Here is a 27,388-nt window from a genome sequence, read left to right as displayed (position 1 = left end):
TAAATGAAGAGTATTTTACATTAATAATGTTTATGATTGACATACCAAAAGTTTGAGCTACATGTTTGATTAGAAGCTGTGAGATTTGCTTACTCAGTCTCTCGGAAATGTTGTAGGAGTATCCGGTGGCAGTGGTCAACTCAGCTGGTGGCAGTTTTCTGACAACATTGTTCATGGGAACCAACGCTTTCTCCTCTGTTGATAACTTGAATGATGTTCTTGTTCCAAGTAGGTGGAAGAATTTTACAAAACATCACAGTTTTCCATGCTGATTTCCTCCACTGGTCATTATAGACACAAGCGACACAGTCATTATTCCATAGGATCAGTGGGACGGATTTCATAACTGCATGTTCTTCAAACTCTTGCGATTCAGATGTAAAGAAGCACCTGATATTACTCTCTGATACCGCATCAAAACTGTGAAATTTTCTTGTACCCGGAATTCTCTCACATTTATCGAACGTGTCCTTGAGTTTTAGTTTGAGTTCACTCACTTTTGACGTAGATGTGTGTAACCTCCTTATTTTTCTCATTGCAAAAGAGGAACATACTGCATGTTAAGGGGTGAGATGCTTCACTGTTGCCAATATTAAATGTAGAAACATTTTAGACCTCATTGACAAAAGCTATTGTGTGTAAATCATAAACATAATTACTGTAAAATACTGTTCATTTCTAAAAATGCGTGAATAAAGTAGGCTTTTTTCATCAGTTTTTGTTTTAAGGAGCTAGGATCCTCCAGAGCCGAGATATTGAGATTTTTTTAAACATCTGTATAACCCAGATGTGTTGTGCGCCATGACACAAAGATGTCCGCCGTGTTAAAATCAAGTAAAATAAAACAAAAATTACAAAAACTATTGGTTTTGCAATACCAATACACAGAGGTAAAAAAAGAATGTTGGGCCACTTAAGATGGATTAACCTAAACATTAATACATTTTTGCAATTCAGTTTGGTGTCGCTTTTGCATCAATGGCGCAATATCACCTTGCTGGAGATGTAGTCATGGAGAAGTCAGTTTTTATTAATGTTTCTTTCTGTGATTTTTCCACCATCATGTGTTTATTTAAAGTTACAAAGGTAATGTCAGGGTCCAACGGGGCTAAAGGGATAAAAAGCACTTTCCTAAACACCTGTTTGTCACAATGCACTGCAAAATGTTCTTGATCTATGAGATCATCTCGGGTTACTTAACTGTAACACCTGTTTCCTGATAAAAGCGGAACGAGATGCTGCGCTGATTTAGCGTTTTTGGGAACGAGTGACCAGCTGTGAATATGTGTGCAACACGTCAATGAAATTGACTAGAATGTCAGGTCTTTGTCTGAAGAGCAGTCCTGGGGCATCCTCAGTGCGGCAATGAAGTGCAGCATCTCGTTCCGCTTTTATCAGGGAACAGGGGTTACAGTTAAATAACCTGAGACGTTCCCTATCAAAAAGCTACACTTTGATGCTGCGCTGATTTAGCGCTTTGGGATGCGGATGTGGATGTCCGGACCCCTTACGGTTATGTAGTTGTGCTCACAAGAGCACGAGAGTTCTCAGACATGAGCTTGTGATGTAGACTCAAGGACATAAGAGCCCGGAGTGGCATGAACATCCAAACTATAGAATATTATGAATGTATGCGGAGAGGACACCTCTGGCCAAAGCTTTAGAGGAGGCGACCCCTCTGGTAGAGTGAGCCCTGATACCTACTGGCGAAGCTTGACCATGCGCCTTGTAGGCCAGGGCAATAGCATCCCTCACCCAATGTGACAGTGTTTGCTTGGTGGCGGCAACGAATAGTTGCCCTGACTTACGCCACTGGCTAGTGCGGTAGACATAAGTCTGAAGGGCACGGACTGGACACGGACTGGAGTGGCAGGGCATGTGCCTGCTGATAATTTTTCCTGCAGAAAGTCCAGAACTGAAGCAATCTGGCAGTTAACTGGATCTGCATTATGTGCACTGCACCATCTTCCAACTGAACCAGCACTTAGAATGGTCTCGATACCTTCAGAAGAAAGCCCAGTGTCCCTCATTTGGTACCCTTCAGGGGCCAAACATGAAGGCTCCACAGCTCGGGCCAGAGATAAAATATTGTCCCCTGTACCTGGGACAGAATGTCCCTCCTGTCCGGAATCGTCCAAGGCGAGCTGTCAAGGAGAGACATTATCTCCTAGATCCATACCCTGTTCGGCTGATCAGTAAGAGGCAGGACCCTTGCTGGCGAACTCTGGCCAAGACTCCCGGGAGCAGAGAAACTGGAGGAAACGCATACAGGCGCATTCTGGGCCATGTATGTGCCATCGCGTCCAGACCCAAGTAGAGGGGACATTGCGCTGTCTGTTGGGAGGTGAAGAGGTCCACTTCTGCTCTGTAAAATCTCAACCAGATTTGTTCCACTACCTCGGGGTGGAGTTTCCACTCCCCCATCAGTATTTCCCATCTGGACTGTAAATCTGCATAACTTGAATGATGTTCAAGGCATCCAGAGATATAAGCTATTCTGATTAACAGGAGCTTGCCCTAGGCACAAAGGAGAATCTGCCATGCCAGTCTGTTCAGCTGGCGTGAACGTAGACCTCCTTGATGGTTTATGTAAGAGGCTACCGCTGTGTTGTCCACCCGCACCAAGACATGGCAGCCTCTGGAGGAAGTATTTCAGGGCCAGAAATACAGCCGTGAACTCGAGACAGTTGATGTAACAATCAAGCTGATGACCCTCCCATTCCACTTGAGCTGGACGACCACTTAACCGCACCCCAGCCTGTCAGGGAGTTGTCGTTAGCATCCTGCGACAGCAAGACGCACTTAGAGTGGGAGCCAAAGTGAGGAACTGGGGTCTGAACCTTGGATGAAATCCCCTGGCTTTGAGCCACAACTGAAACAGTCTCATGTGCAAAAGGCCCAAGGGGATAACCGAGGATGCAGTTGCCATGAGACCTAGGAATGGACTCGATTCGAGCGGGAGACAATTTTACCCGCATTGTGATCGAATTCCATACGATCCCCAGATAGGTCGTTTTCTGAGTGGGAGAGAGGGCGTTTTTCTTGGCAATGAGCCTCAACACCAGAGAAACCGGATGAGCTAGGACGATATCCCTGAGCTGTAATGTCAGTTCTTGTGACTCTGCTAGTATCAGCCAGTCGTCTATGTAATTCAGAATGCAGATGCCCCAGAGTCGCAAAGGATCCAGTGCTGTATCCATACAGTCCGTGAATGTGCAGAGTGATAAGGCTAGACCGAATGGAAGAACCCGATATTGGAAAGCTTCACCCCATGAGATCCATGAGATCGATTGGATCCAACCAATCGCAATGCTGGATTTGAGACACTACCATCTTGACGGTTAGCATCTTGAACTTGAATGCCCTCTGAGTGATTCAAGCCTCGAAGGTCTAAAATCGGACACAACTCTCCATCCTTCTTGGGGAACAGGAAGTTATATAGCTTTTTGACCAAGAGATTTGCAGTTCTTCCCACAGTAGACATGCTTGTTCCGGTTTCATGGTATTGGGAACCACGGCGTTGAAACGCGGAGGACGGCGAACAAATTTAATTCTGTAGCCTTTTTCTACTGTTCTTAGGGCCCTCATAGAAACAGTCCAGTGTGGAAACTACTGCCAGGTTCTCTGAGATGGGTTTTGCCCTTTTTTTATTCTGACACTTCCTGTTGAGGGGATGTCGAGTATCCCGCATCCTGGGCTATGGCAGGAATCAACGGAACACTCAACATTTCACTGGAAACTGCTAACTCCCGAAACGCCAGAGGCAGCGGGAATGAAGCAGTTTCGTGGGGGGAATCGGGAGGGTATAGGTGGATGTTTTACACAACCCGTCCCAAGGGGGGGGGTCTACACCCACGGCTGGGCGCAAGACCATCAGGGCTTTCTCTTCTTAAAGATGATGGTCCTGAGGTCTTGCATTGGGGGCTGCTGAGGGCGACGAGCCGGTCCCCAGTCTCTGCGAGGGGGAACGCGATTCGCCACGCTCTGTTTTTTAGCCTCCCTTCTAGAAGGACCAGGGCAGGGCTGGGTGGCTGGCGGCCCCTCCCCCTGAGTACGGCGAGGGAGGAATTGCCCGAAGGCTTCCTCGTGGCTTTTCGCCTCCTGGAAACCGGGGCATCGAGGAGGAACACTCTGTCCCTGTCTTTGATGCCCAAAAGGTTTAGCCATAAGTGTCTTTTTGTGCTGACCAAAGCAGACATACACCTGCCAATGGCACGAGCCTTCTGTTTGTTTGCCTGGAGAGACAGATCTGAGGCACAGGAAGCTCGGTGAAAGCCTCTTCATCGACCGTACTGCCCGCACTCAAGTCTTTCAGCACGTCAGCCTGGTACGTCTGCAACACTGCCATAGTGTGCAGGGCAGCACCAGCCTGACCTGCTGCCTGATAAGCTTTTCCCACAAGAGTGGAGGTGGTCATGCACAGCTTTGTGTGGAGAGTGGATCTCTTAAGAGATGATGCCGAGCCAGGTGACAGATAACCTTCTCTGTTATTATTTATTTTCACCAAAATGATGTTGCGCTATCAATATTCAATAAAAAGAGATACAATTTGTTTACCTTGATACATTTTGTGACCAGAAACAAATTTCCTTAAGGGGGTCCTTAGGGCCCCATTGTACCCTAATGAAAATGGTAAATCCACTATGCACTATAGCATAAGGAGACAAACCAGTCATTGAAAAACGAATCCGAAAACAAAACACTCAAGATGCCAGCTTTTGGAAAGGAATGCTTGACTATGATAATGAATTATAAGCTTGTCAAAAGTTTGGACAATTTTAGTGTGTCATCATTTTAGGAAGGAACTTACATGACTAGAAAATAGCAGCCAAGGGATGTTTCCGAGATGGATGCTGAGTGAACTGAATTGATTCAAAAATGTTTTTGGCTCTATTCCTTTTACAGATTTATGTTTCAGACAGCGGGAAGAAATGCACCTGATGTGTCAAATAACGGTACCTCATCACTGTTGTCTTCAAATGCAAAGAGTGGCTTTAGCGAGAGTGGTTTCTTCAGGTCCAGGAAACGTACTACCATGACCCTCGTTCTGCTGGCCCATGAGATGCTTAGTCACTAGAAATAGCCACCAGCCACACATTTCAAACCAGGAAAGGCAAGCGTGCGCCCATCCACCCCCTTCTCTGCACAGCTTAACCTTTATTGATCAATGCCGTGTTTCAGTGTAATCACAGTCCAATTAGACACTTTATTTGGACCTTTTGTGTGACTTTCCGATGCCGTGTACTGTATGTCTTCATCTACATAGATCGATAAGGGGAAAATACTAAAATACAAAAGGTGGACTCGACCTGAAACGCCCACACAACTAACCAGCTGTCTAATGTCTCCACATAAAATCTTAGGCTAAGAGAGGTCAAATTCACAACGCTGTCCTTTTCTGCATATCGCGGCACTGTTTTGTGGTCCGTACTGCATTACGCGGCGGCTCATTTTTGCTTATCGCGGCCCATTCGGCACATTTCGCAGCCGACCCACTGGCCCGCTCGGTTCTCCTGATGGCCAGTCCACCCCTGATCGGCCCCAAAGTGCATCGGTCCACCGGAAAAATACCCGGTATGCCAGATTACCAGTCCAGGCCCAAATTGTGATGGCTAGACGACTGGGTCAGAGCATCTCCAAAAGGCAAGTCTTGTGGGGTGTTCCCAGTATGCAGTAGTACCTACCAAAGTGGTCCAAGGACAACTGGTGAATCAGCGACAGGGTCATGGGCACCCAAGGCTCACTGATATGCATGGGGAGCGAAGGCTAGCCCATCTGGTCTGATCCCACAAAAGAGCAACTGTAGCACAAATTGCTGAAAATTGTAATGCTGGCCATGATAGAAAGGTGTCAGAACACACAGTGCATCGCAGCTTGTTGCATATGGGGCTGCGCAGCTGCAGACCGATCAGACTGCCCGTGCTTACCTTTGTCCACCACCAAAAGCAGTGTCAGAACTGGACCATGGAGCAATGGAAGAAGGTGGTCTGGACTGATGAATCACATTTTATTTTAGATCATGTGGACGTCTTGGTGCGTGTGCGTCATTTACCTGGGGAAGAGATGGCAGCAGGATGCACCATGGGAAGAAGGCAGTCCGGTGGAGGCAGTTTGATGCTCTGGGCAACGTTCTGCTGAGAAACCATGGGTCCTATCATTCATGTGGATGTTACTTTGACACTTACCACCTAATGAAGGATTGTTGCAGACCACGTACACCCCTCCATGGCAACGGTATTCCAATGGCAGTGGCCTCTTTCAGCAGGATAATGCTCCCATGTCACACTGCAAAACATTTTCAGGAGTGGTTTGAGGAACACGACAAAGAGTTTAAGGTTTTGACTTGGCCTTAAATTCCCCAGATTGTAATCCGATTGAGCATCCATGGGATGTGCTAGACCAACAAGTCTTATCCATGGAGGCCCCACCTCACAACTTATAGGACTTGAAGGATCTGCTGCTAACATCTTGGTGCCAAATACCACAGGACACCTTCAGAGGCCTTGTGGAGTCCATGCCTCGATGAAATTCAGTGAACGTTTCAGTCAATGTGAAGAGATATGGCAGCTTTCTGGTTCTTCATTCTCCGTACAGTAAATCTGCTCCTGTGTTTATTATGCCTGAGACATGTCATGTGTAATGAATAAGCATGCACTGTTAACAATCAGTTTCTGTACAAGGATGTGCAGTCGAGTTGTGCTTGCACCTCTTGAACATGTATACATTTACAATGTAAATGGTAAAAAATATTAGTGAAGTTTTGTACATTGTACAAAAGTGTCTGGGTTTGTTCCGGCAGGCAGCAGATGTCTTAACCCCTAAGGAACAACTCAGGACACCTTTCTCATATTGGTTGAAGTTTTGAGAAGTAAACAAAAACAAATACTGCATTATTTGCGTAATACATTTTTTAATGCGTTAAACAAAAAATATTAAATCACAAAAATTCAAAAATTTAATTTCCCAGCCATGATATTTATATAATTATGAATATCTGATAACCAAAACAATAACCAATAACTTAATATTCATTGTGGCTGAAAATCCACAAATTTCATTTTTGGCATTTTAACCCTTTAAACAAGAGCTACAAATAGTCACATATTATTTATACATGGTTTAAAATATCATCAGTAAATGTAATATTGTAGCAATATTAATATTTAGAGTTTCCTAGCTATCGACCAATAAAATATCAGCCACCAATATATTGTGTATCCCTACATATGTAAAATGCTGATTTTCTGAAAATGTTTGCGTTCAATATGCATCAGATGGTCAGTGGACGGAATGTGATGTCTGTGGGTGTATAGTCTTAGGCTAAGACTATCTCATGCCTCCCAAAACGACCAGGCGTGCATGATGGCTGGACTCATGGACAAATGCTGAGGTGCACATCGTAGTGAAATCTTTATTTATTTATAGCAATTTGCAGAAGTGACTTGCAGTGCATGAAACTATACATTTTATCAGTCCATGCATCCCCTGGTAATCAAACTTGTGACCTTGGTATCGGTAGCTCCATGCTCTATAAATTGAGCTATAGGAACACATTAATCACCAACTCGTGGATATACAGTATATGGATTCATCATCATGTCACTGGTTTGTCCAAATGGCGTTGTCCTTTATTAAAACGCCATCTTACTCCTCTAGCTAAAACCATTTAAATCAGTTGCATTGAGGACACCAGTCACATATTGGACCTGCTATCAGGTCTGTTCTAGAGGTACAGAGGAACACTCAAAAGCCATGGCATCTGTACACAAGCCCATGAGAGCTGAACAAACGTTCCAATCACAGAACTGGCGGGATGAAGAGGTTCTGATTGATGTAGGGCCATAACATTGAGTAGCGCTAATCACAGCGGCCTGCACATGAGAGAGTGCAGTTCTCCACTTCAACCCCATTCAGAGAACCAGATCTTACAACCCTTCCATATGCCTGCAGAATACATCCAAACTGGATCGATGGATCATTAATGAGATTGGGTTAGAAGCAGAGATGGATGTGGGAGAGAGAGAGAGAGAGAGAGAGAGAGAGAGAGAGAGAGAGAGAGAAAGAAACATAAATCGAGGTCTAAAATGTGCTTAGGTAAACAGTGTGATTGAAAGGCTGGTTAATCAGAAACCATCTGCATGAATTAATAGCACAGCAGTAAAAGCAAAAAGAATCACGCTGCATGCTAGAGATGAGGACAAGCACGTATCATCTAAGGGGTCAGAGTTTGGCTAATTAGTATGGTCCGTTTAGCCTCTCCCTTACAAAAAAACTAAACTTGATTTAAATTTGCCACAAGTTTGCAGCTCGTTATTTTCAACTGCAAATGAGCTTGTGATTCGAAATGTCTTCAGCGCTAGTGGTGAACCTCTGGTCAACTTTTGTCAACAATAGACAATTTGCCGTAAGTTTACCGCAAAGCTCATTTGCATGTGAAAATTATCTGTTGTGAATTTGCCATGATCTCTCGGTTTTTGTTAGGGCTACAGGTAGTTGTTGTTGTCATAAAGAATCCCCCCCCATTTCATCCTGATCCCCTTCATTAGTAGTTTTTATTGCTTGATCAGAAGTGGCTGTTACTAATTCCTGTTGCAGCTGATGGCTTAAATAATGATGGTAAATACAGTATTACCATACCCTTTTACTACATAGCTCGATATTCAACCTTTTAAAATAAATACCAGAAGTACTTGTGCTGAACAGGTTAGCTTAGAAGGACATCTGAACTGTAGGTAATGTCATCTTTAGCTAACATGATATTAATTCATGTATTTTCAACATTACAACAACATAAAATCTTCAAGCAATAGTGTAGGATATACTGTCTTTGAACTCAATTCTTTATGATACCACAACTACACCAACAGAATAAATGTTTTTGCAAGCAACAGAAAAAATCTACTACTATATTAGAGTAGCCTTTACAAAAATTAAGAGTTCTGGCAAACTTGTGGCAAGTTTATGAATGGGTGATTGGGACACAGTGTAAAGCGCTTTGGTAACCTCTAAGGTTAAAAAAAAGTGCTATGTAAGTGCAGACCATTTACCATTACCATTACCATTTTCACTTGCCAAAAAGACAGGAAGCTTTTTTCGCACAAATGCAACAAAATGATGAGAAAAAGCACACATTAATTGTGTAATTATCTATTTTATCATTCTTGTGCAGCCACATATAATGATGGGAAATGTAGTTTTGTTGTAGACACCTGTCACATCATAAACCAACTAAATGAGACTTATTTTCTGGCAAGCTTTACAGTCAAAATCCACAAGTAAATTGTATAATCTATAATCACGATTCTGTAATCTACATACCCCAATTAGAAATGTCCAGGCTCAAAGAACACCTTTCCAAAAATCTGCTGCAAATTTGCCACTGATTATTTTCACATGCAAATTAGCTTTTCATTTGCTGCAAATGTTTGCCAGCTGCAGCAAACCTTTGGCAACAATGGACAATTTGTCAATGGACACAGTTTTCTGCAAAGCTCATTTGCATGTGAAAATAATCAATGACAAATTTGTGCAAGGTTGTGGCAAATTTGCCATAAACATTAGATTTTTGTAAGGGCAGTTCAAAGTTTTACACTGGTCATTACATCTTTGTGATGGATTTCATGTGCGCTGAACTCGTAAATACGATCATCCCAACATGACTTGAAAGTACCATTAATAGTATTATATTATGGTAGACAGCGCCATACAATAAAATTGTGGTTGGTTGCTTAAAATGTTGGCCAGACAGTCTCCTCCTCTCTAAGTTGCTGGTTCTTAGCCAGAATAAGCTGCAATATGGACCAGACTTTCTGCAGATAGCCAAAACTCTGGCTCTGCAAACAAGGATTTATGCAATGGATTTGTTACCTTGTTTTTGAAACATCCCTGTACCTCGGGGTGGGTTGGCATGGGCTCAGTTTGGATGTGGGTAAGGAGATGTTGGTGAGACTGTTTCTTGTTTAGGTAGGTAATATTTGGCCAGAATAAGCTGCCAAGTGGACCAGACTTTATGCTGATAGTCAAAAGTCTGGCTCTGTGAGAGCAGGTTTGATTCAATAGTTCTGATATCTTATATACTAGAATGTCCTACACCTCAGGGCTGGTTTCAAGAAGAGGGGGAGGGGGGGGGGTGAGCTCAGTCTGGGGGTGTGTGAGATGCTTGGCAGTTGAAGAGAGAGAGGGCACTTGCTCACGGCGGGTAGGTGAATCAACCAACCTCCGCCAAGTGAAACGTTACATAGAGAGGAAAAGAAAACATTAGAAAGTGTGAATCTTAAAGACATACACTCAAGTCCCACCGGACAAACAAAACTAACTGTGAAAGAGAGATGAAGATGATACGGCAGGGTGAAAGTGGCAGGAAACATACATTCTGTTCTGAAAAAGCATGTAGGCTCAAGAACTAACCGCAGAAAACCACAGATATGGCTGCGAGCGATTGCATATACGCTAATCACTCAGAACCGACAGTAACCACACTCTGAGTGGGTTAGGAACTTTAACCTGCTCCACACAAGTAAACAGCCATCTTGTTATACTTGTTGTGCATTTGCATTGTAGATGAATTCAAATTTTTGCATAAATGTACTTCCTCATCCAGGGACACTGCAAATATTACTATTTTGTTCCACAGTTCAATGCTTAAAGGAATAGTTCATCCAAAAATGAAAATTATGCTATTATTACTGTTTTGTATTGTTTTTCTCATCATGCAATTATTTTCCATAAAGCAGAATATAATGACAAACCTGGTTGCTGTAAAATGTATTTGTATAGAAAAGAGCTGTGTGAAAATACAATTACACACAGGTGTGCAATACTACACAGGGAAGAACCTGGAGAAGATGTGTATTTTCTACAGTTTTGCACTTTTTCAATAATAAAAGAATGTACAAGAAATAGAGCGCGTGAGATAGAAAGAGAGATAACGAGGGAACAAACATTGACTTCCTTTGAACATGTTCCTGCTTTATATTTCCCTCAGCTAGGGGAGTCTGGGGACCCGAGCCCACTCAGTCTCTGTTGGTACTGACATACCACTTTTAAATGGGCTACAATTGACCCAAATGAGTTGGAACCACTCTGAAATGGGTCAACAGAGCTACCCAGCTGCACTCAGCCCAGGTGGAAAGCTCACAATCACAACATCATGTTTTATTCATCAGATGTGAATGTGGTTGGGTGGGGTCTCCGCTCATGGGCAATATGGATGCCGCCTGCTCCAGCCAAGCCCTGGCAACAAAACAAGGACACACACACACACACACACACACGCATGATCTCATATGCCACTGAACTGGGGAAAATGAACCCAACAAGCCAAACAACAATGGAGACAGAGAACCTGTGAGAATCTCAGAGTTAGGAGAGATGCTAATGCTAACAGTTTTCAGCAGCTTTTCAAACCCTGACCAGACTGTAGAACCTCCATTATCATGACCGTTGGGCATAAGTCATATTCGTAATAGATAGTGTTGCATATAACTCTAACATGTTTTCGTTTGAAAACACATAGATTTGTATCTTTTTAGATTTTTTATGCCTCTCATTCACACTGGAACAGTGTTTTCCTCCACCATAAACCAGATTATTTTGAAAACTCTCTCTAGTACTCTCTCAAACAAAAATGTATTAGTGTGGGCGTGGCCACAAACTGTTGTCAATGGTGATTGTTTTTAGGAATAGTTCACCCCAAAATCAAAATTCTATCAATATTTACTCACTCTCATTTTGTTCCAAATCTGTGTGCTGTTATTTTCCATTAAACACAAAAGGAGACATTTGAAAAGATATTTATGCAGATTTTTGCCATACAAGGACAATTAAAAAGTAGACCATATGACTCGTGCAGTGCATTCCAAGTCTTCTGAAGACATAGCTTCCCTTAAAAAAAATCTAAAGTTATCGCAAATAATTTCTCACATGCAAATGAGCTTGCGATTCACAGCAAATGTTTGCCAGAAGCTTACAGCTCTTCACAGGTAGTGGCAACAATGGACAATTTACTGCAAGTTTGCTACAATGCTCATTTGCATGTGAGAATAATCATAGCAAATTTGCAGCTAACTTCCAGTTTTTGTAAGGATTTATGTTGGGAAAAGATGTACGTTTTTCCGTTCTGTTAAAGCTTTGAAATTTGTGCTTGTTTTGACGTCTTTGACAGCAATTATGTGTCGTCTTTGCAACCTGATCTTCTTCAAAATATTGAATCCTTGTTACACCTTCGCTAAATAAAAGGCAGATGCAGCGCATCTATATGAAACAGAACCCAGATGTCTCAAGTTGTATTTTAGAAAATATAAGATCTATCGGGAAGCCACGCAGGCTTGAGTGAAGTTTGAGATGCCATTTATTTGATAGATGTAAAACGGGAGGTGATGTCTCTCTCTTTGGCATAGGCCCCGTCCGGCGGTCCGAGGGAGTTGTACCCGGAACCATCATGTTCTGCCGGAGATAGGAGGCAGGGGCGAGGAGCCTACCCCCCTGCGGGACAGGGCTCAACTGGTGGTGGTGGGGAGGTGGAGGTTGCAGTGTTAGCACACCAAAACAGCAATGTGATAGCTTGTGAGCGGACTTATAAAGCATTGGCTTGCGTGCGATTGGCTAGGAGTTACCCAGCTAATGATGTGATGATGTACACCTGCTGGTCTTCCCGCTAGAACTACGCTCCACTTCCATTTATTTTTACTATATACATTTTCTAAAATATGTGGCAACCTTGTCTCATAAAATAAATGTTACTATAACTACATTTTTGCAAACTGACTATTAAGTGCAGAATTGTACATTTCACTGCAGAACCTGGTAAAATGAACACTACAACAATTATGTTTTATTCACCTTCACACCAAACATGACTACAATTACTGATTATGCTTTATAAACACTTCATTTTCACACTATTACTCACACACTGCCATGTTATGATATCAAAACACATTTAGTCTAACTCATCATTTGAAAATGTGCTTGTATTACAGAATCACCTACATTTACACGCTTATTCCAATGTGTTTAGCTTGTAAGGTTGCTCACCTCATAGAGTGTTGGACTTTGGAATCGGAAGACCACGGTTCGACACCAGTCAAGCACGCAAGTTGACACGTGAGACAAGAGTGTCATAGAAGCAACACAAGATGATGTAGTTGCCTCAGAAAATTTGCTTTTCATTTCTCATTTTGTTTTTGGACAATATTGGTTAGGTTTAGGTTAATGTTTTAGGTTAGGAATGTACGTTTTACACTTTAAAACCTCCATTTAATATTCACTTTTAAAACATTGTCTGATTACAACACTATTTCACTCTTGTTTGGCTGGGAAGCTGCAGTTAAATGTGTCATAAGGCACTTAATTGTTATGCAAAACTTTTGTCACAGTCATGCAATTTTCATGAGACCAGAATGGAAAAAACAGCGAGACGGTCAACAGTCAAATACTGTGTATGTCCGTTCAGCATGTTTACATTAGATAATACAATGCGGACACGAAACATGTTTAGTGTAAAGAGCCCCTAACTCTTATTTTCTGTGTGTCTGTAAGTGAAAGCATCTGCACAAAACAAGCTATATTAAAATAAAGCTGTATAATAAATAAATGAAAATATATATTTAGTATTACCAAAATACTAAATGATAATAACAATAATACTAATCCCATTACACTTAAAAAAAACTGACTCAAACCCAGCCCAAAACCCCCACGGTTTGTTGGCTCCCGACATGCTGGTTGTCGGGTTGCAGACCTCAAATATGTCGTAACCTGAACTTGATGCACTAGTTTGTTTAACTTGTTTGTATTTGTAAATAACAACCTGTATTTCAGTCTGTTTAACACAAATCTATTGTACGGCTTTAGAAGACTCTGAATATAGTATACTAGTTATATTTAATACTTGTATGGTTCTTTTATGGCTTTTTGTCCCTTGTTGGAGCTTGACAGCAATGGTCACAATGAACTGTTGTTGTAACAGATTATGCAGTAGGAATAATGTAGAAGAGTAAATAATGAAATCATTTTCACTTTTTGGGTGAACTATTCCTTTATATTAATTTTGTAAATGTATTACTGTTTTTATTCTACTTCTTGTGGAATGTATACGATTCATTGAACTGTTCTTCTATTTTCTGTGACTGCAATTAACACTTTTTGAATTGAACTGTGGGCATGGTTGGCGTGATCTGTCCAGGTCAGTGTGCCAAAATGCATCGCTGCAGCTAGAGTCTCAAACACACGCTGAGGCTTTATGAGTCTTATTAATTATTCATAATTTAGCATATTTCACACACACACACACACACACACACACACACACACACACACACACACACACACACACACACACACACACACATATATATGTTGGTGCAGCTATCATTATGAGGACTCTCCATAGATATAATGATTTGTATATTGTATGAAATATAGATTATATCCTCTAACCCTACCCCTAAACCTAACCCTCACAAAAAACTTAAAGCATTTTTACATTTTCAATACAACATTTTTAGTATGCTTTTTTAAGCATTTTGATTCATGGGGACACTAGACATGTCCTCATAAACCACATTTATATTATAATACCCTTGTAATTACCAGTTTGTAACCTAAAAAAAGTGTCCTCATAAACCACCTAAACCTACACACACACACACCTCATACATACACACATGCAGCCACAAGTCACAAAATAATTACTTCTGTACCATACAAAAAAAAGGAACAAAATAAGGAAACAACAAGAGAAAATGGGAATCAGGAGATGGAAGAGGACAAAGCGAGAGAGAGAGAGAGAGAGAGCGAGAGAGAGAGAGATTAAGTGCAACAGTGCCCTGCCCACTTAGTCAGCGTCGGGGTTCCGGAAGTGTTCTTCCCATATTTATGTTTCCATAGGCTTTTCATACAATCCAAAGAGTTATAATCTATGAATAAAACCAACCAGCTCCAAGGTGAATCACATCACAAACTTGGTCTTGAGGCAAAAAGGTATTTGAAAATCAGACAAAAAAACAAAGGTACAAGACTGTGTGCATACTGTCTTTCACAAGAGCAACAATCCCATGAAGCATGGAAATATATCAAACTATTGAGTTTATGTTGTTGATTATTAGTACAGTATAGAAACAATTAAGGATGTGCCCGAATACCTTATTTGGAAAGGCACGAATAATGACTTAAAAAGGAATAACAGATACATCCAAATAATATAAAACATATTCGTTTGACCGATTATCCAAGAGGCACAAGGATAAAGTGACATTTAAAATAAACATATACAAAATTACAAAGAATTTATGAATCTGTGCAGCCAAAACCTTATGAAAAAAAATGTGCACTTTGTGAATTCAGCTCAGATGAGCGTGGTGTCGATTCCATTTGTGATTTCTTGTTGGAGCTTGTGATCAGTAGACCACAATTATATACACATCAGCAATTAAATTAATTATCTTGTTAAGACTTTAGTCCAAAAAAAGATAAAATCCTCCATAAAGGTTTAAATGCTCCATAGAGTATTCATCTATTAGGAATAATCCTGCTTATGTAAAACCAAGAATCTGAAACATGCTCCATTTTTTTCCTTCTTCTTTAAACTGTGCTACCTCTGTTAAGCCGCTATATAAATTTGACATTATTATTATTATTTAACTAAATAATGGTGTCTTAGTATACACGGGACTTTCACCTGTTTGTAGGCTATACTGGTTTTACTTTCATCTGTTTTAATGTTTGAATTTGTATTTATTATTCACTGTAAAATGTGTGCTTGACATCATGCAGATATTAATATCAGAAATACCTGGAGAAACCAGTTAACAACATATTCCACAGTTAATGTAGCCTACAAATTCAGCTACATCTGGGAAAACAAATAAGAATAAAATAATATATTTTTTAAATAATAGTTGTATAATAATAATAATAATTATTATTATTATGTAAAGGCATATACAAGGCATATTTTAATAATAGAAACTGTAAATGTAAGAGTAATTTAATTTAGTTTTGACGTACTTCCGGGTTAAGCCCCGCCCACACCAGGTTTTATCTGAATACAGAGACAGATAATGGCTTCACTGCACACCCCTAGAAACAATATATTTTAGGTTTACTGCAAATTATTTCGATAATTTGAAAAATCTGAAGCTCAAAATCCACATAAGGTCAACAAAGAGTACTCTAGATGGCACTGGTGGTTAAATCCATGTCTTCAGAAATTATATGATATGTGTGGGTGAGAAACAGTTCAATATGTAAGTACATTTTTTATATAAATTCCCCTCCTTTCCCAGTAGGGGGCGATATGCAGAAAGTAAAACAAAATGGGAAAACAATGAGCTCAGTCAATCTCCACTTAATTTTCACTTTCTCATTTTTCTTCTTTTGTTTTTGGTGATTCACATTATTCATGCATATCGCCCCCTACTGGGCACAGAGGATCATTTATGATAAAAATGACTTAATATGTATCTGTTTCTCCCTCACACCTATCACATCGCGTCTGAAGATATGGATTGATTCATTGGAATCAATTACTTTTATGCTGTCTTTATGTGGAATTTTGTGCTTCAAAATTTTCACCTGCTTTGTATGGACCTATAGAGCTGAAATCATTTAAAAATCTTAATTTGTGTTCTAGAAGAAAGTAAGTCATACACACCTGGGATGCCAGGAGGGTGAGTAAATGATGAGAGAATTTTCATTTTGGAGTGAACTATAGTTTTAACAAGAGATTTAGTATACTTTAGAAGTGTAGGAGTTGATTTCGAAGAATACATTTTTAATTAAGGTTTTTTTTTCTTACCTTTTCTTGATGCATAAATCTATAGCAGAATAAAGTTTAAAACAAGTAAGAAAAAAAATCTGCAAATAGGCTAAGAAAAAGACACTTAATTCAAGAAATATCATTTGAAAGCAAGCCTTAATATCTTGTGCAATTTTGCTTCTCAAGTAAATTTATCTTGTATTATGGATGTTTTTTAACTGGAAAGCAAGACAAAATAATGTTTTTTTTTCTTTTTTCCTGGAAGCAGGCAGACTGTAGCTTATACTTGCAGATTTATTAAATTCTCAGGTGTGCATTCAACCCATCCTGTAAACACGTGCTTACATCACAGAAGAACAAAGCACCAAAAGCGCCTGTGAATATGAAACCTTTCGCTGAGCTTGCCGTTTCTCTGGATCTGGCAAACAGAGTCGCGTATAACTGTCACCATCCATAGTCCTCCCCCTTCCCGCCCTGAATCCAACACTGACCCAATAACCTTATGTATCTGTCATCATTCACCAAACACATGCACCAAAACACTTTTAAACAGCAGAGGGAAGACCAGGGAGAGAACAGACAGGTCTCAAGTCGCTGCATGACTCACAGATGCACAGCTGTAACAAATGCATCAAAAGATAGACTTACGTTCTGACAGATTTCTGCAGGACACACGTGCCAGGAAAGAGAGTGTGCTCCACACTCTGGACTGTCATACACTTAGACTTCGAGACAGCGGACCACATGCGCGTTGCTGTCTCTGTCGCGCGCAGCTGCGAGGCAGAGTGTGTGTGTGATGTAACTGAGCAGTGTGTGTGTGTGTGTGTGTGTGTGTGTGTGTGTGTGTAAGACACACACCCTTTCCTGTTAAACTCTTGGGAGTTTAGATCTACACACACACAGCAAAGCCAGACTGCAGCAGCGGTTCTGATAAAGCCGGGTTTTGGGAGAAGGTTCGGGAAGACAGCCAGAGGGAAAGTTGTGTGGTTGTGGATGATAAGACCGCTCAGCTGAGGCAGACAAAAGGAACAATGTGAGACTAATTGATCACTTGCTCCCTGTGCGCTTTATTTGTCCCTAGAATAACAGCCGCGCGTGACGGGAAATGAATTGATACAGTGCGGCGATATATCGAAGTGATTAGCCGACACAGACAATATGATTTCCTTTCTTGTTTTCCCCGGGTGACACATTATTCTCAGAATTCTTTTATATCAGTCTCGTGGCACAGCAGAAGAAGGTGTGGTAAACATGTTAAAAAGGAGTTGGCGGCAGCATGATTATGCCACTGTGGTGCTATTGTGAAGTTGTTGCCGTCTATATCAGAGAATTTTCCAGGTCCAGGTGTGTAATTAGCATAGACTTTACAACACAGAGGGGCAAATTCACTAAATAGTGCAGCACTTTTGCACATACCGTGGTATTTCAGCCAGTGTTGGGAAAGTATGAAACTGCAGCTTCCCAAGCTACAAGCTACTCAAAGCTTAAAGTTGTTAAACTTCAGTCACACTTTTAAATAAGTAGTTAGCTACACTGCAAGCCACTAACAAAAGTAGCTAAATATATTTAAGCTATTTAAAGAAGAAAATATTTGTAGATAAATAACAATCAGATGATATTATGTAATTTTGCGTTTTCTGGACAAAGGTGGATCACAACGGCTCTGTCTACCTAGGGGACCTCTGAGTACCTGTGGGCCACCCTGCTGTCGAGGGTAGTGAGAGCCGAAGATCGAGGAGGTCGGTTTCAGGCAGTGAAAGGTGCCCTCCATGAACTTGTGAGCTAATCATGCACCTCAGGGAAGAAAGGGACTGGGGGGAGGGTCATGGCTGTGAGCGGTGCCCGGACCCGAGGAACCAGTCTTCTAGCTGTGAGGGCTGCGGGGAGGACGGAGGGTTCCAGTCCAACCTCACACTCACGGCAGCCCGTTCAAGCATATCGGCCATCTGGGCGTCAACCTCAACTATCTGCGGCTAGAGTGGCGTTCCTCTTTAAGAAGGAAAGCCAAGACTGCAACGTTGTCATGGTTAAGTTCTCGCAGTGAGAACATAAACCATCCACAAATGCCGCCTTAGTGTGATCGCAGCCCAGACACATGAGGCAGCGTCTATAACCGTCAGAAGCGGAGAGAAATCGACAGCATCCAGGAACTACACAGGGGCGGAAGGGCATCTTTACAAAGACGCGTCCTGAAAAGGTGTGTCTTGGCAAGACACTATGTCATCAAAGCAAAAAAACGTATAAAATAAATTGCTACTGGACAAGGGCTGATTCTCTGTGCTTATTTCAGTTTATGGAGACAGACACTTTCAAAAAGTATTCAAACAGATGGTTCACAATTATTTAGTTTGGGAAACATTATTTCGTGAGGTTAACATTCAGAAAGTTTAAGCATGATTGCCATGTTAAATTATTTTAAGGGCTAATTGTGGGTTTAACTTTGTCCTTAAATCCAAACAAATCTATTAGAAAACATTCCCAATAGTTATTACTGTATTAGCTGATTACTTTTGCAGCAATCAGGTTATTAAATGTTAACATTATGAGTCATTTATGTATTAGGAGATGCATGCTAGGCTAGCTACTGCAGAATAAATATGACCTAAAGTTGCCACAAGCCTTAATCCTCTGCTAAGTGGTTTTTGTTTACTTTATTTTTTCCTATTGCATCTTCAGGCTCAGCGTCTTCACACAATACTACCACATAATAAACTTCAAGTACAAGGTAAAAACAGCATACAGGAGTGCCTACATACTCCATACACAGTGGAAATACAAGCAAAACTGGGGTGGATTGGGTCATATTTACCCTTATTTAAATTCACACTGGATTAGTATAACTTCAGGTTATTTTTAGGGATGTGCACAGTTACCATTTTTAACATTTGTTTAAACCTGAGGTTTCACAGACGGTTAATCTTTTTTTTTTTTTTTTTGCCAGGATTCAGGATGTGGTAATCAAGAACATTTACTGCAATGGAATTTTCTCAAACACTAATCAAAATAGCAGTTACAATGTGCACAGTAAGCTATAAGCCTAAATTGTACAATACATAGATCTTCAAATGATAAAATCTCACTTTAAAGTCAAACAAATATAATCAAATTGTCACTGGGCAAAATCCAATTGAAAGTGATCATCCCTGTGCCCTACTCACTCCAAAGGACAGTGCTCTTGATGCGGGCACTCTGAAGGGAGCATGGTAATACTGTATGAATGTACCCTTCGATAACAGCCTTGAAGTAGGGCCCTTTAGAAAAAAAACCTGCCGGAAAACTGGAACTGGTCAAGTTCTGGTAGGGTTGATGACCTCCATTGCACATGTAGAATAACTGGATACTGGTTTTGAACGGTTATCGAATGTCGGCTATCAGTGCACATCCCTTTTATTTTTACCTGCGTTTTATAAAAAATCAAAGATGCTGTTACCTCTTCCAGAAAAAGTCCAGAAAAATTACTGATATGATAGATTTGCATGGGATAGAAATGTTCCACATCCCCATATAAAATACATCAGAACAGGCCTTAATTCACTAACCACACGCATTCCAGTTTAAACAGCTGCTAAGTGTGCTGAAAAAAACTTTTTTGTTGAGCAACAAAGCCTTTCTATGTATGTAAATTCAGCTTATGGTGCAATTAATGTAGTGCTATTATCGCTCATAGAATGCAGGCAGTAAATGGTTGGTAACCATTATTTAAAAGAGATGTTTGTGTTCATATTCTATTGACCATGACAACCGTTATTCATCAAATGATGACTGAATAATGGAGAAAACTATTACAAACGGGCATGTCTCCAGAAAATGTAGTCAAGCGCACCGTCTGAATTTTAAAGAGATGATTCACTTCTGCATCACAATTGTGGAGTGATGCTGCACAGTCTCAGTAAAGATCCAGGTCCCAGCAAATATGTCAGATTGCAGTAGTTTGCTGCATCCTATAAAGGACTGACCCGCAAGATCAGGAATTGCACCAAGCAAATTCTGTTCAGCAGATTTTATTTGGCTTGCCTTCACCTTTACCTGATTTGCAAAATGTATTAAAAAAATCAGGTGCTAAAACAGCACAGACAGCAAGTGCAAATAAACAATGCTATAAGTGGGTAAAATTCATTCTTTGTGAATTCCTCCCAGTTAGACTTGAAAGCTCATTTCTAGAGTTTTTCTTATTGTCTTCAGGCTTTTCATATGCTGTGAAACACAATAAGTTCATGTTGGCAGTTTAGAGGCAATCAGACACTCAGTCGATACTTGTGGCACGGGTAGACGACCAGACCTAGAATGCAGACAGCCCTGAGGGTTTCAATCTCAGCTACATGCACACACGCACAAACACACACATGCAAACACACTCTTGCATGCTCACTATGACCCATCCCCCTTTATGCCTGCTGGCTCTTCCAAGCACACACAACTCCTCTGCAGGGGAAGATAAGCCATCCTGAAAGGTCAATAAAGGTCAGCGTGTGGCAGAATCCATTTGTGCAGTATGATATGGGTCAGAAGGAGACATTGGCCCATTTTCATGGCCTCAGGGTCGCGTTCATTGAATGCATTCCGCATGTATGTGAATCAGCTTCTGGTGGAAGCAAACATGGTTCTCATGGCGCAAGGCAATGAAAAAAGAGCAAGATGTGTCGCAACTGTCAAAGATGTCTGACTAGAGCTTGATGACAATAGAAAAACTATTTTAAAAACACTGTAGATGGACATAAGGATGTGTCCTGTGTAAACAGCCTCTTTGTCCTAACACGTAGTATACTCAAGTAAACGCAAATATTTCTAGCTACATTTCATAGCTAATTTTCACATGTTGCTGCGTTCCAATTCATGTGGGAAGTATGCATTGTATGCTAAGTGCAAATTGTCTTCTTCTATACTCAGTTTTTCTTTTTCAGGTCAACTGCTGTCATTGCGGAGCAACAGTTTGAAGAGAATCTTGATGACAGACCAAAAAATTCTTGCTGGTTATGCTAGATAAAAAACCTGAAAGGGACACCAGCACACCAGCATCCAAATCATAATATGTATATAGAAAACCAGAACTGGTTGTCACACGTTTTAGTCCAGTAAATATTTATTAGGGTAGGTTCATTTTTTAAAGTAAATTTCAGACTCCTTTGCACAAATATATCTTCTTCATTGCAATGCCAATAATAATAAATTATACATTAATTAAACATAAAACATTATATCATTTATTGAACACATGTTGACCTTTGACAAGTTGCCCCAGTAGCAGGGCATGTCACATTATATGGGACAAGTTGTCACAATGGAACTTGCCATTAAACCATTGGTGTGGGTTTCATGTGAATACTGGGGGGTGATGGGGGAATGTTCCCTCACCATCACAACCACCGAAACCAATTCTACGCCCCTCTTTAAATCTACACCTGCATTACAACAGAAAAAAATATATTTTTTCAGCAATCATTTTAAAAGCAATTATGAAGCACAAAATGATTCACTAAACAACCAAACTAAAAAGGTAACATACTAAAATATCAAAGCATTGTTTTGATGAACAAATATTGTAATAGATTGACAGTATAGTTGACCATTGCCTTAAAGGTACACTCAGTAATTCTAATCCAATACACATTTTGTCAAATTCTGAAACTATCTCCTCACAGTCTGCTAGCTGTCCGTTCCAGTATTTGTACACATCCCTGGCTCTGTAAATGGGACAGAAACAAAGTGAAACAGACTGATTCACACAACATTACTCCAGCAACAGGGGGTGGTTCTTGCGTGTGCACAGGATGGGGGGGTGGGGCAGAGCGTGAGGGAAATTCATTAGAAGAGCGATAGGTGGGTAACATACATTTTACTATGTTTCACAGAACCCCATATACGCTTTTGTTGTGATGTTATATTTAGTAGCAGGAGAGATGTGTGGAGCTGGTGTGTGTAAAACTGTCTCGCGTGCATGCATTTGGGGGGCGGAGCTTCGAAAGGAGTGAAGGGAGGGGTGTATTTGTTTTGGCAATTGAGTTTGAATATCAACAGTGTTTCCCAGGAATCACTGAGTGCACATTTAATGTATGCCATTGTGGTTTGAATATGTTCCCAAAAGTTATGGAAAAAAATTATGCTAGTGAAAATTGTACTTTTGAAGGCAGGATTCACATAAATTATTAAAATGTAAAAGGGGTTTTGAACTAGTTGTTTAAAACCAACATTCCAAACCTTTGCTATAGAAAACATACATGCACAATTGGACTTTTGACCCCAAATAGATTTGTTACTATGATATAGCCTTATACTCTATATATCTTTTCAACAGGGGTAACAAAAGAATGCACTCAATGGGACTGTGCTCTTGCAATGCGTTGGCTTAGCATTGTTTGGAATGTTTCTGGCCTTACACTCACCTCTCTTTCTTACACATACAAGTTTAAATTCTTAATGTGACTGCAATGTTAGATTGCATATGTGAAATGAATGGCTCAGCTACATGGGCATGGGCATGTTCCCACTGGACACATAAACTTCACCAGCATCAGGGTTGGACATTCACTGCACACACACACACAACACACACACACACACACACACACACACACACACACACACACACACATGTTGTGTTTCCATGTTTTATGGGGACTTTCCATAGACATAATGGTTTTTATACTGTACAAACTTTATATTCTATCCCCTAAACCTAACCCTACCCCTAAACCTAACCCTCACAGAAAACATTCTGCAATTTTACATTTTCAAAAAACATAATTTAGTATGATTTATAAGCTGTTTTCCTCATGGGGACTGACAAAATGTCCCCACAAGGTCAAAAATTTCGGGTTTTACTATCCTTATGGGGACATTTGGTACCCACAAAATGATAAATGCACGCTCACACACACACACACACACACACACACACACACACACACACACACACACACACACACACACACACATAGCCTGTATGAGATCGGTGCTGCATGATGCTGTCCCACATGACCGGACAACATTTACAGGACACGTGAAGTGCTGCAGGTTACGTGTGTTGACAGATAAGTGTGCTATATAGTACTTTAGGAGCTATATCAGTGACCTTTACAACCTTACAGAATCTGTTCAACAACTGGGCAAAGGCAAAGGGTTCAATTCCAGCAATGAGTGACCTACTAAATTTAAAGCTTCTTTCTATCACTGTCAGCAGATGAAACGTTATCCCTACACTATTGGAAAATGTGCCTTGTGTTGGCATGTCAGGTAAGCTTTTAAAAAGGGTTTAGGTTGAAGCTCAGATAAAGCATTTGACAATGCGCACAGATGAGAACTGAAACTTTTAGAAGGCAGTCTACCTTTTTGAACTCCCTTCAACATGATCACACAGGAAATAGACATGTTGTTGGGGATTGGGTTAGGGCATATAGACATAAGTCACAGTAGTGCCATCATTGATTTATAACAGGAATTAAATCAAGACTATGGGATGAACTTTCCATTTCTTCAATGCCAATTTATTCTTTTATAGTACGTACACTCTAAGAAGAATTGAATGAATTGTTGCTGCAAGGCTGTGTTCATGCTGCATGTTTAAGAGAGTGTAAATGAGGGCACTGGGGTAGCATAATGTTTATGGATCTGGGAAAATGCAAAGGGTTCAATCCCAACAATGAGTGACCTACTAAAGTTTAAGCTTCTGCCTATCAGTTGTCGGCAGCTGAAACATTATCCCTACACTGTTGGCAAGTGGGCATGGTGTTGGCATGTCAGGTATAAGCTTTTAAAAAGATTTCAGGTTCAAGCCCAGCTAAAGATTTTGGCTTTTGATTTTGGCAAGGCACACAAGATTTAGTGAATCCAGAAGTCTCAAACTGGGACACTTGAGGAGGAGGATGGGAGGTGTCTATCACATTATTATTATTTTTTAAATGACAGATTTCATGCATTCTATTAATTAGTATGATGCTGTGAAATTGCATGTATAGTAATGTTACAACTTGTCAGTGTTTGAAATTTCATGTCAGCTACACATTTAACACCAAATTTAAAAACTTTGAAAAGTGCAGTGTGTCTGTCTTAGCTGTCCAAATATGCCACTGTATAACACATTTGGCTGCCATTTTCTAGTGAAATGTCCAGCTGGGGGCACCAAAAGCTGGTAAAATAGTGTCCTATCCTGTTTTAAGGTGAATTTTAGATCCTGTTTCTCCTTAACCTAAAACTTTTGCTTGAACGTAACGTTTACAGACATCCTTACCTAATCAACACCTAAACCAGATATTAGTGTTTTAAAATGCAGAAGTGAAATGAAAAGCAGCCACGTCATTGTGACATTTCTATGACTATATCATTTCACATGTTAGCTGGTCTTGAACCGTGGGGAGTGGTGGTGGTGTAGTGGTCTAAGCACATAACTGGTAATCTGGTAATCAGAAGGATGCTGGTTCGAGCCCCACAGCCACCACCATTGTGTCCTTGAGCAAGGCACTTAACTCCAGGTTGCTCCAGGGGGATTGTCCCTGCAATAAGGGCTCTGTAAGTCACTTTGGATAAAAGTGTCTGCCAAATGCATAAATGTAAATGTAAATGAACTGCAGTCCTCTGACCCAAAGGCCAAAAATTTGTAGGTGGTTCCGTAATACAAGCATTAAAATGTATTGTTTTTCAAAAGACACGTTAGAGTAAAAGTGTGTCTATATCATAAAATAGCATGGTCTGAGTAATAGAGACAAAAATAAGTATTAATGAAGTCAAAATCAGCCATTTAAGTCATGATTTGAGTGAAAGTGAATAAAATTCACAGTTGTTGTAGCGCCTCTAGTGTTCATTTCACCTGGAAACTGCAGGGAATTGTACCTGGAGGCACCTATAACAAGTTTTGCAAAGTTTAGAGTCACATTTTCACTATGATACCAGGTTGACATTTTCACTGACAGCAAAACAATACTTTAAATTTGGTCACGCTAGTTTTGGCTAAATCACAATTAGCATACTTCCACTACACAATAGCAGTAAATTCGTACAGCACTGCTGACAGCATACTGTATGGACTTTTTAGGTGGTATGCAAGTAGGGTGGCGAACTGTCCCGTATAATCCTGGATGTCTCGTATTTTGACACCTATTGTTCATATTTAAGCAGGTGAAATGCTAGAGGTAGAGCCTGCTTTCCTGGGGCAGTAGGGTTGCCAAATGTTTGCCATGCAATAATGGGTCATTTTAGCATTTTGAGGATGGGTTTGTCCCTCTCGAGCATCTTACCACTAAAATACGGGAAAAAAGACATCTTGTCTTTATTTCGACCACAATACGGGATATCCCATCTAAAGTGGGCGGTAATAGTGTAATGTAAAATGGGGCAGGCAAATAGTGTGGAATTATGCGAATAAGGCAATATCTATAATATGATGAATTTACATAGGAGCCATGAGTGACTTAATTTAAATATAGCATTATTTCAGCATATTTTGGACTGTCTCATCCTGCTGTTTGATTTGAACGTTATGCTCATACAGATTCATAGAATACTTCTTATTATAAAACAGATGCTTGGAATGCATTTGTGAGGAAAAACATCCTCTGAATTGCTACAGGCTTTATGTTCACTGATGAATGTCGTACTCCGAACAGGATCTTTGCTGCTTTGCCGCTGTTCTCGGCCCATAAAAGCAAACCATTTGCTTGTTTTCCTCCTATTGCCTGCAAAACAACTAAAACAAGAAAATAGGAAATATTTTCCAATTAGGAGAGATACCAGAGGCTTTGCTGTCTATCATCTACAGTAGATACACCTCATGCTGAGTTTGCGTGTGTGTGTGTGTGTTTGTATGATTGTCAGAATATTTATTCAGATTCCTTAATGAATATGTAAATTAGCTAGGTCAAGAAGACATCAATGAATCCCCTCCCCCTTTTAGTTACCCTACACCACACAGGGAGTGGCTCTTCTTGCTAATACAGCCATCAAGTGTGTGTGTGTGTTTGTTAAATAAATGATTGTACTCTGATGACAGAGACAGTATTTACCATATGTGATGAATCCATTTTGGCATTTTGGCTCTTGGTCTGTGTTTTTTTTTTTTTGGCTGTCGGTGAAATATGAGAGCTGAAAATAATCTGAAAACAATAGATTCTATGACATTTTAAATGCATGCATTAAGTCTTTGTCTTTACCTGTAATATGCACACATACTAAAATCTTCATAGTCTTGAAGCTAACACTCTCTGGATCTGTTTCACAACCTAGTGAGATGCCTTGCTGTCTATTGCCTGCATAAGTCTTGTCCTTTTAGGGCAGAATCCTTACTAAAATGAAATGTTAAAAAAGATTGCCTTTAGCATATTGCTAAGCTAAAAACTCATTTTGATAAGCATAAAACATAGCACACAACAAATATTGGATAAAAGAGTAAATTTATGACTAGACTGAACTAGTTTGTGTATATATTGTACTGAAATATTTAGTCTATTTCTAATAAACATTTATCTTGCCATGTCCGCCATCTTGGATGGATTTTAATTTGTTTTAGTGAGCTGGTCACAATGCATATGGGGATTGCCTTCTCTTTGAAAGAAATCATGTGTTGCTGCTTTTGAATTTGGCTAAAAGTAAGTATCTAAAGGCCAAAGTATCCTCTGATTGTCCGCTTTGCGAACTGGAATG

At 40.4% G+C, this 27,388-nt stretch overlaps 1 long non-coding RNA gene across 1 annotated transcript in view; it reads right to left on the bottom strand.

Moving 5' to 3' along the window:
* LOC127622866 (uncharacterized) overlaps positions 1 to 17,543 on the bottom strand; it is a 109,589-nt gene extending 92,046 nt beyond the window's left edge. Inside the window, exon 1 of the long non-coding RNA XR_007968017.1 lies at positions 17,408 to 17,543. This is a non-coding gene — a long non-coding RNA (uncharacterized LOC127622866). The remainder of the gene's footprint in view (positions 1 to 17,407) is intronic.
* Between the last annotated feature and the right edge of the window lie 9,845 nt (positions 17,544 to 27,388).

Source organism: Xyrauchen texanus, chromosome 29 (assembly GCF_025860055.1).
Source record: "Xyrauchen texanus isolate HMW12.3.18 chromosome 29, RBS_HiC_50CHRs, whole genome shotgun sequence".
Taxonomy (NCBI): domain Eukaryota; kingdom Metazoa; phylum Chordata; class Actinopteri; order Cypriniformes; family Catostomidae; genus Xyrauchen; species Xyrauchen texanus.
Note: the sequence above shows the minus strand (reverse complement) of the source record. Positions and strands in the feature narration are given on the sequence as shown.